General features: G+C 48.0%; 1 long non-coding RNA gene and 1 other non-coding gene across 2 annotated transcripts; one reads left to right on the top strand and one right to left on the bottom strand.

Annotated features, from left to right (window-relative positions):
* Positions 1 to 2,874: 2,874 nt before the first annotated feature.
* On the bottom strand, positions 2,875 to 2,927 carry LOC144808142 (U7 small nuclear RNA). The gene has a single exon (XR_013606670.1). It is a non-coding gene; the product is annotated as a U7 small nuclear RNA (small nuclear RNA).
* A 530-nt stretch (positions 2,928 to 3,457) lies between these two features.
* LOC144807853 (uncharacterized) lies at positions 3,458 to 12,510 on the top strand. Its single transcript, XR_013606475.1, has 3 exons — positions 3,458 to 3,783; positions 12,170 to 12,246; positions 12,386 to 12,510. It is a non-coding gene; the product is annotated as an uncharacterized LOC144807853 (long non-coding RNA).
* Positions 12,511 to 15,188: the final 2,678 nt, after the last annotated feature.

The raw sequence follows: 15,188 nt of genomic DNA, 5'->3' as shown, positions 1-15,188 counted from the left end.
AGGGATTTCGCTCGATGAGATCCTGATCCTCGCAAGGTCGCATGGCCGAGCCACTGAGGCTACTCACCCGCCATGATCAAAAGTGGGACTGGACCGTGGCGGCGAACGTGGCATTCCAAGCTATCAAGAACAGCCTCCTGGACACCACTGTGATGGCGTATTTCCAGCCAAAGAGGAAGACTGAACTAGTGGTCGACGCGAGCCCGGTGGGCCTGGGAGCGGTGCTCCTTCAAGAATACGGAGCTGATGTCTGGAAACCGGTGGCGTACGCCAGCAAGGCTCTATCGGACACCGAGACCCGCTATGCACAGATCGAAAGAGAAGCCCTGGCCATCAAATGGGCGTGTCAACATTTTCACTTGTACCTATGCGGCCAGGAATTCCGGGTGATAACGGACCACAAGCCCCTTGTGCCCCTCTTTGCAGGATCAGCGAGGCTGGCCCCTCCAAGGATCGAAAGGTGGGCTGTCCAGCTACAGGGCTATAACTTCAAAGTCATCTTCCGCCCGGGGGTCAACAACCCGGCGGACTATCTGTCAAGACACCCGGACTGCACCAAACCAGCCACTAGACTTGAGGAAAGTCAAGATGCAGACGCTTTTGTGCGCTTGATCTCAGAAAACGCGTGTTCAGAGACAATGACTCTGAAAGAAATTGGGGAAGCAACGGAAAGAGACGAAACACTATGCCGAGTCAAGCACGCACTCAGGGGAAACCAATGGGCACATTTCCTGGATGGAATACATGGACTCAGGCCGGAAGTCAGTCATGCCCGCCAGCAGATATGGCAGATCAAGAATGAACTGAGCATCGGGGATGAAGATGTGGTTCTACGAGGGCATCTAATTGTGATACCGGAAAACCTCCATCCCAGGATTCTGTCCCTCGCTCACGTTGGGCATCAGGGAATGGCCAAAACAAAGGCCAGGCTGCGATGCCGAGTCTGGTTCCCGGCGATGGACCTCAAAGTAGAAGAGATGGTGAGGGCCTGCCACGCGTGTCTAATCACCGGAGGAGATCCCGCCCCGGCCCCCGTTATAACGGAGCCCTCCCCGACGCTGCCCTGGACCAACCTAAGCCTGGACTTCGGGAGTTTCCCGGATGGTCGCCATACCCTGGTTCTAGTGGACTCTTTCTCCAAGTTCCCGGTGGTGGAGGTGATCCCCTCCACGGCTTTTCCCCATGTTAAACGGAATCTAGACAAGATCTTCGCGACCATGGGATTGCCGGTGGAAATTAAAACGGACAACGGTCCTCCCTTTCAAGGCCGAGACTTCCAAGCCTACTTGGACGCCCTCCAAATCAAGCATCGGAAAATCACCCCCTTGTGGCCGCAGGCCAATGGAGAGGTTGAGAGACTTATGAGGACCATTAATAGAGCCCTGAGGATTGCCGTAAGTCAAGGAGAAGATCCGGAATCAGCCCTAGACCGGTTCCTGGGAGCCTACCGACAAACGCCCCACAGCACAACCAAGTGTGCCCCGGCCCATTTACTGTTCAAAAGGGCCCCCAGGGACATCATCCCGTCCGCAAGCACGTGGACACCACCTGAGCGAGATGGGGATGCCATTCAGTCCAGAAGAGATGTAACTAACCAGAAGGCCAGTGCGGCCAGACGTGCGAAGACATCAAATCTACAGGAAGGTGACACCGTAGTGGTCCATGACCGACACCCCGGATGGAAGTATAGGACCCCCTATGAACCAGACTTGTGGACCGTTGAAAGGATCAAAGGAACCATGGTGACCGTCAAGAAAGGCGAACAAAGAGTCACGCGAAATGTGTCATGCTTTAAACCAGCAAGGGGAGGAACAGATGACCAGGGCGAGGAAGAAGAGGTCGGGCCACGACAAGCCGGTCTGTCTCCAACAGCCTCGTCATCGGTGAGAGGATCTGATGATCCAATGTCGGTCGAAGACCAGAGGAGAAACCAAGATCCATTGCCGTTGCCGGGCGCATTGGCCGACATTTCCCCGACCTGCGGAGCGCAAGAAGAGGTGTCCCCGGCTGGGGACACTCAATCACCAAAGGGCCGAAGCCAAAGATACAACCTTCGGCCAAACCCTGGCCCAAGCCACAAGTTACGGGACTTTGTGTGTACCTCCCCCTGAAGACCAAGAACTGGTGATGAAGCAGACTGAAATGAAGGAGGGATGTAGAGAGCCAGGCGGGCTCTACCATACAATGTATCAATATCCATGCATCCACTTCACCCCTCAGGGCGGGCACGACCCGAGGGTATAATAAACCCCGGGGAAGATCGCTCGTGGTCTTCCCGGCAACCCAATCTCAGAGTGTCTGTCCAGTCATTGTATCCCAATGCCCCAAGTGCCAAGGCCCTGACCCCATCACCACAGATAGTGCAGACTCTACAGGGACCTCTGGGGATAGCCTGCGGTACTGCACCCTTTCACACCCGGCGACAGTGCTGACTCTACAGGGACCTCTGGGGACAGCCTGCGATACTGTATCCGTGCAGCCCTACTCAGACTCTACAGGGACCTCTGGGGGCTGCCAGTGGTACTGCACTTCTTCCTGCTCCTCCAGAGACGTTTATTAACTTGTTACTCGGCCTCGGCCTTCCCTCGCGGAATCCATATTTCGCACCTCGACTGTGATGTCACTAGTGTCAGTGTCTCTTTAGCCAGTGGGCCCGGGGCCGCTACTTTACACTGTGCAAGTCTGTTTAGTTGAACTTTTACCTCGTTGCAATCATTTATTTATCGCTGGAGAGACAACTTCTCACACAGCATTCTATTTAGCAGCAAGTCCCACTTCACAAAACAACGAGTATCACGATATTATTAGTCAGCGTTCCGTTTCTTCCAGATTAGAACTTAAACTGTTCCCCGTATCTTACATTTACAATGATCTGGCGGCTTCTCTTTAAAAAAAACCTTCTAGACAAATAGTAAAGAGCAATATTCTGCACGTGAATGTGCAATTTCACGGAGTAGGGCTAAGAAGTACCTACGTTTGATAGGTCCTATGTAATATATTACTTTTTGAGTGAGATGGAAAGGTGTAAAAGATCTGAGGGTACTAAAAGAAGTTAATATTAACAATTTAACAAAGAAAAGAAGTCTATGGCATTGCACAGAAAATATGCAAATATTAGTACTGCGGCCACGCCCTGCTTGAGATCCGACAAACCAAACACCTCACTGGTTTAGAATGGCTCGCCATTGGTTTGGACGTCACTGGAATGAGAGGCGTGGCGTCCATGCTGGATCGGGTTGAAAGACGTAAAACCGGGAAGATATCTTGCTAACAAGCGGCCATGACAGATTGGGGTAAAATGTCGGCCTTGACAGAATGACGATAAAGTCGTCTCACGCACGTCGAGGAGCTCTTTTTCCGCCCAACAACTAGCTGCTCTCATCAGTCCGTCCAACTTTATTATGTTTCTACCAGGAGGGTTCAGAACAACTATTTAAAAGAACAGATGTCATTTCTCTGTATTCTAAATGAAGGTTTACTTTACTGCCTCTATATTTTGCACCAGGTCCTGATGAGGAGGAGCCGGGAGCCGAGCGGACGTGGATCGTCTCGGCTCCCGGTTCACGAGCTGCTCGAACCCCGCTCTAGGCTGCTACAGCCCTTCTTTTGATCGCCCATTTTCCCCTCATGAAGCGGAGCGAGTGGGGCATTTGCGGACAGTGATCGCTCCTAAGTAGGAGGACTGGTCCGATCTCCCGAAGAGAAGGAAGAGAGGGCGGTGGCGCTCAAAATGGCGGGCGGCACCTCGCCGCGGACTCCGCCGACTGCGGCCGCTGCTGGGAGGTAGGATTGCGACCTGCGCTCCCCCGGCTTGCCTAGACTCCCGCCGATTTTCGCAGCAGCTGACGGGACATAGCATCATCTAGCTTTACTTTGACGGCGACCCCTACTGACAGGGGCGGCTCTAGGCTCATGGTGGCCCTGGGCAGAGAGCGTAGGTAGGGGGCCCCGGAAGAGGGGGTCCAAGCGGGGCGCAGCACGGAGGCCAGTGAAGTGGGGGAGAGGGGGGTCAGGGTGTTTGGAAGTGGAACAGAGCCGGAGGCCGCCAAATCCCTGCCAGGGGCCGTCACACAAATATGTATCTATCCTCAGAGGATTATTATATTATGGATATATATTGGCGTGGTGGCCCCTGGGGTTTGGTGGCCCTGTGCAGGTGCACAGCTTGCACATGCCTAAGGCCGCCCCTGCTACTGAGGGAATCCTCCCAGCGCCTGCCTGACTCCAAGATGGCGGCCGGCGGCGACTTTCGGATGGCGATCGTCGCTTCCTCGGGCTCGCCCCAACTTCTCTCCGGCCTCTTGTTTATCCTGCGGCCCTCTCTCAGATTGTCTGGCCTGCCACCCGACCTGCTGCCGATTTGGGGCCACTACCATTACCGGAATGCCCTGTGGTCCTGCAACACGGGCCGGATCTCCGGATCACTCACCCCTCCCCCCCTGCATGGCACCAGTGTTCTGAATGTGCTGTGCAAGCCTGCATTGCTCCCGGAGTCAACGCGTGACCGCACCAACAGCGTCAACACGGCCTTCACCACCTTGCGCACTCTCACCCCCACCGAGCCGGATGACCGCAAGCTCTCAAAGATGGTGGCGCGCCTGCGGCTGGCCTCCAGCTTCATCTCCCACCTGGGCTCCCACCTTCTCTCCTGGACTTCTGGACTTTTTGTTCTGTCCTGGCCAACACTTTGCTGCTGATTTCGGACAGTTTTCTCTGGACTCTGGCCCTCTTTCCATTCCCTCGTCCTTTAACCCTTTCCCCCCTGGATGATCCTCTAATGTTTCTTCCCTTTTCTCCTTTCCCTTCTCTCCATACCCTTTCATACCTCCCACCCTCCCTTTGTGCTGTGACTGCATCCACACTTATGGAACTCTGCTTTTTGGCATATTGAAATAATTCTAATCACTGGTATTTGCAGTAGACCTTGTACCATCTACCATTCCTATGTGACTCTTAGAGTATATGCAGTCATATCCCCTCCCTATGTATATAGAGATAACTCTAATCACTAGTATATGCAGTAGACCTTTGTACTCTCTACCATTCCTATGTGACCCTTAGAGTATATCCCGTCATATCCCTTCCTATGTATATAGAGATAACTCTAACGACTAGTCTACTATGTGACTGTTAGAGTATATCCATGTGTATCCCTTCCCTATGTATATAGAGATAACTCTAATCACTAGAATATGCAGTAGTCCGCTATGCTCTCTACCATTCCTATGTGACTCTTAGAGTATATCCAGTCTTACCCCTTCCCTATGTATATAGAGATAACTCTAATCACTAGTATACATCAGGAGCGCCGAACGGGCTCTCCTCACTCATTGAAGTCGGCGCGCCAATGATCTAAAATGGCTGCCGCCGGAAATCCTGAAACGTCATAGCCAGTACTAGAAGGCTAGACCGCTACACCACATCTCCCCCTTTTACAATCTTGCTTAACATTGAACAGTCTTACTTGCTCTCAGTGGTGGCTGGTGACATTTGAAAGTGGTGAGCCGTAAATACTGCACTGTAGCGAGCGCAGCGAGTGAGGCCGAACCACCTATGGGGGGTTGGGGGGTTCTCCCACGAGAACATTTTGAAAAAAGTGGGAAAATGGTGCATTCTCAAGCACATTTGAGAAAGAGGTGGCTTGGCGAATACATCTCTGGGAGTAGCCAGTCTGCAAGTCTCATTGAGGGGATGAAGAAATATGATCACATCACCCCCATCCTGATTGAATTCTATTAGCTCCCCTTGATGGTCCTCTACAGCATCAAAACCAGCTGAATACTTTATGAACATTGCAAATGATGCAGTTGTTGTTCATGAAGTAGTTCAGCAAAGCCATCATGACTTGCTGCAGCACAACTTTTATCGTGACAGGCAGAGCACATTTATCTAAAAATAAAGTTGTTTTGGGTCAGATGTGGAAGGGGTAGTAGTGATGTTCAGAGTGCCTCAATAGTGCAGTCATGCTCATTCTATGTTAGATTAGTGCACCCTTTTTTCTCTCTACATCTTGCCCATATGTATATCTTATCTTCATAAGACTCCTTTCACTGACTCCGTAATGCACTTCCCTGCATCTCCTTCACTTCACAAACATACAACACACCGACACACCTGTAAGTACTGCATTTAGATTTACTTCTGCATTCTCAATATTTTGCCAACTTCCTTCACACAAAGTTGCACGGAATCACAATTGCAACTGGAATAAGTGACCATTGCTCTGCATGCTAGCAGGGAGGCCAAGGACTGGATGACTAAGCAAGTATTCTGAACACCTTTTTGACCCAATAGACACCATGAAATATTCGCACTGCCTTCACGGCTTCACCTTTTGCTTCAGAGCTCTCAATGGTGGCACTTCAAGTGATCTATGCATCTTATAAAAACATGTCGGAATCGTTTTTCCTAAAAAGTGTTTTTTTTTAAATCAGAAGGTAAAACAAAATTAAGCTGAACATTTGTTTGTTCACTACTCTAACAAATGGCAGCGGAAGGTTCATGCTCCACCCCACAGCAGCTCCCATGTGCAAAAACCTCACAAACCAGGCCGGAGTCATTGTTGATTGATTTCTTCTTTGCCTCTGATCAGCATGTTTATTAGTGCAGATTAGAAGAGCGTCTGAATGAATCATTCATTCTCCTTTGAGCGGCACTCATCGCCTTGATCTGGGGGAGTACTTCAAAGGCAGGCTGTTCTACCCAGTCACACGTCCTGCAGGGCAGTGCATGCTAGAAAATAATTCACACACACTGCCTAATAGCCGGCAGTAATAGCCAGACAGGCAAATGTGTGGCCAAAGGTTGGCTGCAAAAAAACTCTGTTGCAGCAAAACCGTACCAACGAACAAACACACAGTGGCTCTCATCAGGATATGAACAGTTTGGAAACAGAAGTCTACGATATATACAGTGTATATATAATATACAATTCTTTCACACAGCACTGCATTGGCACAGACAGAACACCAAAATAGAGAGCTCTCAGCTGACATGGGCCCACTGATTGCAACAAGCTTCCTTGCATGCCGTGTCATGACCCATAGATTCCCCTTCAGTACTAACCTTGGCCAGAGCCTACCCTCGTACAGAACCTAGATGCTCTACAGCTGTGTGGATTTCCTTTACTATCTGGCCAATATTTGCCATCATCATATTGCACCAAGGCTGAGGCATATACAGGTTCTCAGCCTCGGTGACCAATGCCTGTTATTACTATCAATATTCTTGCTGTCCCGTACCAGGCAGCTACGCTACTAAAGCTTAAGATCTAGACTAGTGTGCTACAGTGCTAAATAATTTCCCACGCACACCCACAAACTCCTTGGGGGAGTAACTATTCAGCAAAAGTGCTGTCTCCACTCGGCCACAACTGATCACGCAGCATGCTATTATTTAGATTTACCACCATCTGCTCAAAAAACACAGAGTGTATTTTTTATTCAGAGGAATCAGCTTAGCAACACAGTTCAATGTGCCACAATCATCTGATCCTTGTTAGCACCACAAGTTAATATTCAAATACACTGTTTTTGTGCTGTGACTACCAGAAGCACAGTTTGAAGCGCTACATAATTGTTATGAACGTTACACATTTAAAAATATTCACTTAGCAAATAAATGTACGGAAGACTCTAAGCACCATAATTACCAGTGCACTGATGAGCGGCAGAGAAGAGAGGCGATTCACTCTGAGCTGCGGAGGACTGACCGCTCTGATGATTTAGCCTCCGTCCCTCCTCACTCTTCCTCAGCCTCCTCACCTCACTTCCTTCCCCCTCCCCACTCGCCCGCAGCTCCTTCTTTCATCCCCTCCCAGCCCCCCTTCACGCTCCTTCGCCCCCTGCCTTGGTCTTTCCTCTTCCTGCTCTCTCACAGCGGGCCCCTCACTCCCTTCTGAAGTTTACCCCTGCCTCCCTCCTCACTCCCTCTTATCGGTAACCTGCGCTCCCCTCGCCCCTCCTTTTATCTGCCAACACTTTGTTCCTCTCCTGGGCTCTCACTTTCATCTTGTCACCCGCTCTCCTCGGTCCTCGCTCCTCCCGGGGTCTCTCTCTCCTCTGTCCTTTCACTCTCTCCCACCTCTGTCCCTCTCCTCTGTGTCTCCTTCTCGTCTCGCTCTCTGCTCATGTCCCATCCTCTCGCTCTGTCTCCTCTCGGCACCTCTCTGTAATCCCTCTCTCTTCTTACTCTCTACTGCTCTTTCCCTTTTCTGCGCCCCTTTGCCCTCTCCTTCCTGTCTTGCCCCCCTCTCTTTCCTGCTTGTCCCTCCTCTCTCCTGTCTTGCCCCCTGCGCTCTCTCCTACCTGCCCCCCTCTCTCCTGTCTTTTCCTGTTGTGTCCCCTGCGCCCTGTCCTGCCTGCCCCCCTCTCTCCTGTCTTTCCCTGTCTTGTCCACCCTCTCTCTCCTGTCTGTCCTCCCTCTCTCCTGTCTTTTCCTGTCTTGCCCCTCTCCTGTTTGCCCCGCTTTCTCTTGTGTTTCCCTGTTCTGTCCCCTTCTCCCTGTCTTGTCCCGTGCTCTCCGGTCTCACCCTGTCTTCCCGGTCCCTTCTCCCTCCTTGCCTCTGCCTCCTCTCTCCTCCCAGGCTCGCGGGTCCCTCCTGCCTTCGGAGGATGAGCTCCTGGTCGCTCTGCACTTTCTTGCTGCTCTTGGAGATGGTGAGATCGGGACCCCGGAAGCAGGTAGGAGCCCTCTCAGTCTTTGGGGAACTTGAAAGGTGTGTGCCCCGCCCCCCTCCCCACCCCCCCAACAACACACTGCCCCGGCCCCCACCACATTCCTCTTGGGAACGCAGGGACTCCCGGAGCGCGCCCCGCCTGAAATTAAACCCGCTATGTTACTTATTTGCCGCAAAATTATTTAATTGCAAAGCCTGGAAGCGACAGCAAAAGGAGGGTGCCGGAGAGTGAGGCTGAGACCCCCAGTACCACCAGAGAGTTCGGTACAGGTCCAGGAGTGTTGCGCAGGGGACGGCGTCGGCAAGGGTAATAAAATAAAGAAAACCTTACCTTCCTCCGGACCTCGGCTCCGCTCCTTCTCCACACCCCGGGCCGAATCACACGCCGTGCCGCCGCCTCAGAGACTCGAGTGTTCCATCATCAGTTGTTTGAAATTTATCCAGTCTGCGCAGTGGAGTCTCAGCCAATCCTGGCGCTGCATTAGCAGCACCACTGCGCCAGGATTGGCTAAGAGCAGGGTTACGTCCTGCCCTTATGAGACCCCTGGGGCCCGGGTCCCTTGCCCTCTGACTCGCTGTTGGGGAGGGAGGGGAAGGTACTGTAACATGAGCGCATGCGCGGGCAAGTCGAAAAATCGAGTATCCAGACATTGTCATGCGCAGACTGCAGCTGCGCTGTTTCTGCAGACTGCTTGCTGTACTGTGTATGTGCTGTCAATAACCGCCCCCACACCTTCCGCGATGTCAGCCAGCCAGCCTTGTCCCGGTAATTATTGAGCTAGGGTTGCCGGCCGCAGAGAAGTTACGTGCGCGCTTACACTCACATTATAATATGTACATCCCATCCTGCCTCAGCGTGACGCCCCCAATGGACGCACCGCTACTGCTTGCTCTCCATGTGGAACTCCTCAAACCTCCTGGGCAACATGATTTTATGTAAAGGGGGGTCGGATTAATAGTACTCTGTACAGAAAGGAAACATCATGTAATTCAGTATTACATGCAGCAAGTGCACACCCTCGCTCTGTGAAAAATAACATTCCATACGGAGAGATGATAAGAATCCGACGAAACTGTAGTGAAGATGACACCTTTACTGCAAATATTAGGGATACTGTCAATAGATTTACAAAGAGAGGATATAACAAGAGAACACTTGAAAGAGCAGAGGAAAGAGTTAAAAATGTGAGTAGAGATGATACACTACAAGACAAAAAGAAGGGTGAGATTAAACATCCCAAAGCCAGATTTGTGACCCAATATACCACTCGCAGTGGTGCGGTCTTTAACATCCTCCGGAAACATTGGCACTTACTGCAGGATATCACAGGACTAAAGGAACACATTGAAAGTAGGCCCTCTGTAACATATAGGAGGGGCACATCTTTGATAAATACATTATGCCCTAGTTATGTTACAACTCCGAAAACCATTCCTACATGGCTCCCAAATAGACCAAAAGGTTTCTTTACATGCGGAATGTGCAATATTTGCCCTATGGGCAAAAACAAGACCTTTGAATTCAGTTACAATTCTAATAAAAATCATAAGATCAATTATTTTATCAATTGTAATACTACACATGTAGTATACGTGCTTGGATGTAGATGCGGTACTATTTACGTGGGCAGTACAGTACGCCCCCTAAAACTGAGGATACAAGAACATAGACGCGCAATTACAACAAGGGACATAAGATATCCCATCACGAACCACTACACTACCGAACACCCTGATGATCTTGAATTTTGGTTCCATGCAATAGACCACATTCCGACACCAAAAAGTGGTGGCAACAGAGAGCTTCTATTACGACAAAAGAAAGCTAAGTGGATTTGCCGACTGAGGGCCACCAGTCAAGGGCATAATAATGATTGTGAGATGCATTACTTTCTATGATGCCTAGAGAAGTTATTTATATTTCCCACTGGGCTCAGTGAGATGGATTACATTTAATGTGCATCATAAGTTAGAAATACCTAACATTTTAAATGAAATGAAATGGATTTAATTATGATTTTAATATGGGGACCAATTTCACTTATTCTCCCTATTATGTGCATTCATGATTCAACATTACGTTATTGTCAATTGTCAATAGGAAAGTATGAAAGGATTCTGTGCTATCCTCAATTATTGTACTCTTTTTCTAATTTCTTCTTTTTCCCCCTTTTTTTCTTTTAATTTCTTTTTTGAGTTTGTTATATATGGAGGTGAGGAGGCTTTTCTAACTAGGATTTGATCATTATGAAAAGGTCGTGGTGAATGATATGAATATAGATCTAATCCCAAAGTTAGTATTTATTTGATTGAAATAAAAATGTTTAATATGACATGGACGGGGATTAGCAAAAACAGTGAGGCTTGTAAAAACCGCAATTAGAGACATGGATCCACCACTCTAAGATGGCGACTAAGTTATAACCGGCAAATACAAAAATTGGGTGTATCGGATACTATTAGATTAGATGATATAAATATAGATCTAATCTCGAAGGTAATATTTACCTGTTGAAATAATTTTTTTTTTAATATGACATGGATGGGGATTAGCAAAAACAATGAGATTTGTAAAAACCGCAATCGGAGACATGGATCCACCACTCCGAAATGGCGACTAAATTATAACCGGCAAACACAAAAATTGGGTATATCGGACATGATTATACTTTAATAAACACATTATTCTTAATTATACTCCATTCTGATATGGGTTTTACATATCGCTATTGGTAGATACATCGACTCTGCCCAAAAATGTCCATATTTTACGTATTCAAACATGGCGCCGATATTTATCGGCACCAACATACGAGCCAATATTGATTGTACCTATGACGCGGAGGAAGGCAGTTCCAAGCTCGGTTTGCGACTCATTCATCCGCTGCACTTCTAGCGACTCTGTAAGCCCTGAAGAGGGAGGGGAGGGTACTCGACATGCTGGCTCTCGGTTTGTGGTACCTGTCATTGTGGCTGATGTTGTCAGTTTCTCCTAGAGCTCACGATTGGGGACCACGGATGCTTTTTTAAAATGTCTGTGCATGTTAGTGTGATATGGAGGGACCAAATCCAAAGAAATACAAGCATGTAAGAAACCGGGAATGGATTTGGTCCGGCTCCATATACATTGACATATATTTTTCCGCTTCGCCTATATTTTAGCTGGCTACATCGTGACGTTTCTTATGATTAGAATATATTGCGGGAATATTTCTCCCACAATCCTTTGATATATATACTTTCTGTAAAGTTCAAATTTGTCGTTGGGGTATATTAACGTACTTAGTCCGTTGGCCCCTTGGGTCAAGGTAAATCGCTTTTGGGTTTTGTGGATCCATACACGTTTATATTCCCTTTTCTCCCACATGTATCATAGTGGGCTTGTACTGGTATGTACACTAAGGATATGACAGTTGAGTTCTAGTTTCTCTGTAGACCGTACCCCTACCATAGTTGAGTTTAACGATATTACATTTATTCTTTTCCTTACAGATACGGGCGGACAAAATTTAGGTTGAATCCTCCCAAAGATATCACACTGCGGGACCCTATTTGGGTATTTATTTTAGGTAAGAGTGTTCGCTTTTTTTATTCAAGTAGGGTGTTTCTCGGTTGAATTTGCTATGAGGAGGTTGTACTCACTCTTAGGGATTGATTCTTAGATTACATTGCAAATTGATATTCATGTAGGTTTTTGTTTTCTTACAGAACGGAGACTAACCACTCTATTTAATTAGTGGCCGCCATCCTCTGGGTGGCCTATTGTGAAAAGACGATGCTTTGAATCCTTAATGATGGGTTTAAACTGCATGAAATTCTCCTCTTGTTGATAGGTGAGGAATCCTTTCAAAATGGAAGATGTTCTTCTTTCTTTTTTCCCCCCTCCCTTTACCTCCCCCCTTTTTTCGTTCCTCCCCCCTCTTTTTTCTCAGTTCTTTTTTCTTTTTTCACCTTTCCCTCTCTTTCTGTCTTATGTTGTTTAAAAATTTTGTGTGTTAGATTAGACTTATATACAAAGTATTTATGATTGGTTTAGATTTGTTGTTTTCACTGGTGAATAAAGAGAACAAACAAATTGCAGAAATATGACGAAAATGAAACTGTATTTGGATATGTGTTGTGCTCTCTCATTCCTTTTTTCCTTTTGAGATTCATAATTTTAAATATATTATAGGATTAATTTGTATATATATAAAATTAGGGTTTTATTATGACTATGCACTTTGTGAGGTGGTGTTTTTTATCGAGTTTATTATTTGTTATATTGACTATGTAATTTTACATTGTTTCAGCCCTGACGAAGTTCAATGTGAACAAAACGTGTTGGCTGAGGAATTTGTTTTAAATGAAAATTTAATAAAAGAACTTGAAAATATGAATTGGAGCTCATGAGCACTCCTTTTTTGGTGCACCGTCCTTGTATACATGAACAAAGTGAGAGACTGATACAGATATTTGCATATTTAAACATTACTCACTAACCCATGTATTCACTAAGATACACTTTATCAGTCCGTTATACAATCAATTTTACTCACAAAAAAATCATCCATTTAGACACTTATATACCCATTTATTCTTCCATCAACCTTGAGAATGTCAAAAGTATGTCTTACCTATGTCAAAAAATAAACCCTAAGTGGCAGATTTACAAGCCCCGTACGCCACATTTGCGCCACCGCTGCATCACTTTTGTGACGCAGAGGCGGCACAAAGCCAGCGCCATGCTGCGGGCTATTTACAACGCGACGCATCTAGGGAGATGCATCACGTTGTAAAGCCCAGCGCCACATGTGGGCGTTCCGGCACAGGGGGGGGGGCGTTCCGGCACAGGAACGCCTCCGAAAAGTGGCTGAGTGAAATCTACAAGATTTCACGAAGTCACTTTTACGGCCATGTTGCGACCAAACCCTGTGCCTGCTTGAAGCAGGCGTAAGGATTGACGCAGCATGTTAGGAATAGGGGTACCCTGAGCCTTGCTGGAGTTGCGTCGCGCTTGCTACTCCAGCAATGCGCCGCCTTTTCCCCTCTGGGATGCGACACGCATCTGCCCATCCGTGTGCCGTGGTGCACCACATTGGAAATGTGGCCCATCAGTGGTGGCGCACAGGTGGGCATATGTGTCACAACTCTTCTGGCGCATCCCTGCTGACTAGCAGAGATTCGCCAGAAGTTGTAAATCTGCCCCTATGCATTTATTTCATCTTTAGCTTACGCTCTGATTGGCTGAACGCAACACAAAGAGAAATGCGGCTGCTATTTCCGGACAGAGTGACTTGGTCCCCGTGTCCTGAAAATGAAAATAAGGTATGAGGTGGCAAGGGAGGCGAACCACGACTGGGGAAGAGGCCCTTCTGGCCAAATGTCCCAAAAATATTTTTGGGTTACCGCAATACCACACGGGTGTCCTGAAGGAGCCAGTCCCACGGGAGCACATAGGGTGGCGTTGGCTCGCACAAGAGTTTTGCGAGATTGGGAAATGTTTAAAAAAGGGCGGAAGCAGGGGGTGAATTTCTGCTGTGGGTTGCTGCACACTGACAGGTGACCCTGCGATGAGGTGTTAGCTGCCCAAAGGGGTCTGGGGACAGGGCCTGGCCTAAGACCAGGGCCAGCACACCAACTCCTACCAAGCAAAGTTAAAGACATTGGGGCATATTACCAACAAATAGCGATATTTATCGCTAAGTAGTGTTAGCGGCAATATTTTTATCGCCACGCATCACCGGTTTTTATCGCTGAGATAACTTGCTATTTGCAAAGTTTATCTCAAAAGCGATAAAAATCAGGCGAAATGTGTGAATATCGCTGAGAATGCAGCGATATTCACGCATTAGCGACGAAATGCTCTTAGCCATGTTATCCACCTCCCATTGGATAACATGGCTAAGAACTGATCTGAACAGGCGATAGCGGGAATATTTCCATCGCTGTGCCTGCCTTGCTAATAGGCGATAGCGACGTTAGCGACTGCTTTCAGTCGCTAACAGGCTGGGTACGCCCACTTTGCATGTCATTAGCGATAAACAGTGCTGACATGCAAAGTGGGCCCCAAACTGCTCGCTATCCCTTAAAAGCTGTCGCTAACATCAGTTAGCGACAGCTTGCTAATAGGGCGATGATATTATCGGCGCCCATTGTACTCTGGGGAGTTGGGATAAGAAGATATGGTAATAAAATATACTTTAAAAACATAGGGCCAGATTCACAGAACTAACTTAAGATAAAATCCTAAACTTACTACTGTTGGTATTCACAGAAGTTAGGATTTTGTCTTAAGACAGACGTAAGAAGTTTGGCTCACTGGTTAGAGGAGGCAGACCTGGAAGCAGAGGTCAGCCCGGGACCAGGGTTCAATTCCCGGGTCGGCGGGGTCTTGAGTCCTAAAATGTCCATGGACTTGACAATTCTCGCTCCAGTGCCTACTCGATTCACGGGTTCACACTCTGCGACTCTGGGCAATAGCTTGCTTAATCTCCACAACGGCCCCTCGCGGCGGGATGCCTGGCTTTCA

This window comes from Lissotriton helveticus, chromosome 1_2 (genome assembly GCF_964261635.1).
Source record: "Lissotriton helveticus chromosome 1_2, aLisHel1.1, whole genome shotgun sequence".
NCBI lineage: Eukaryota > Metazoa > Chordata > Amphibia > Caudata > Salamandridae > Lissotriton > Lissotriton helveticus.
The sequence above is the reverse complement of the archived record's forward strand: the minus strand, read 5'-3'. Positions and strand labels throughout refer to the sequence as shown.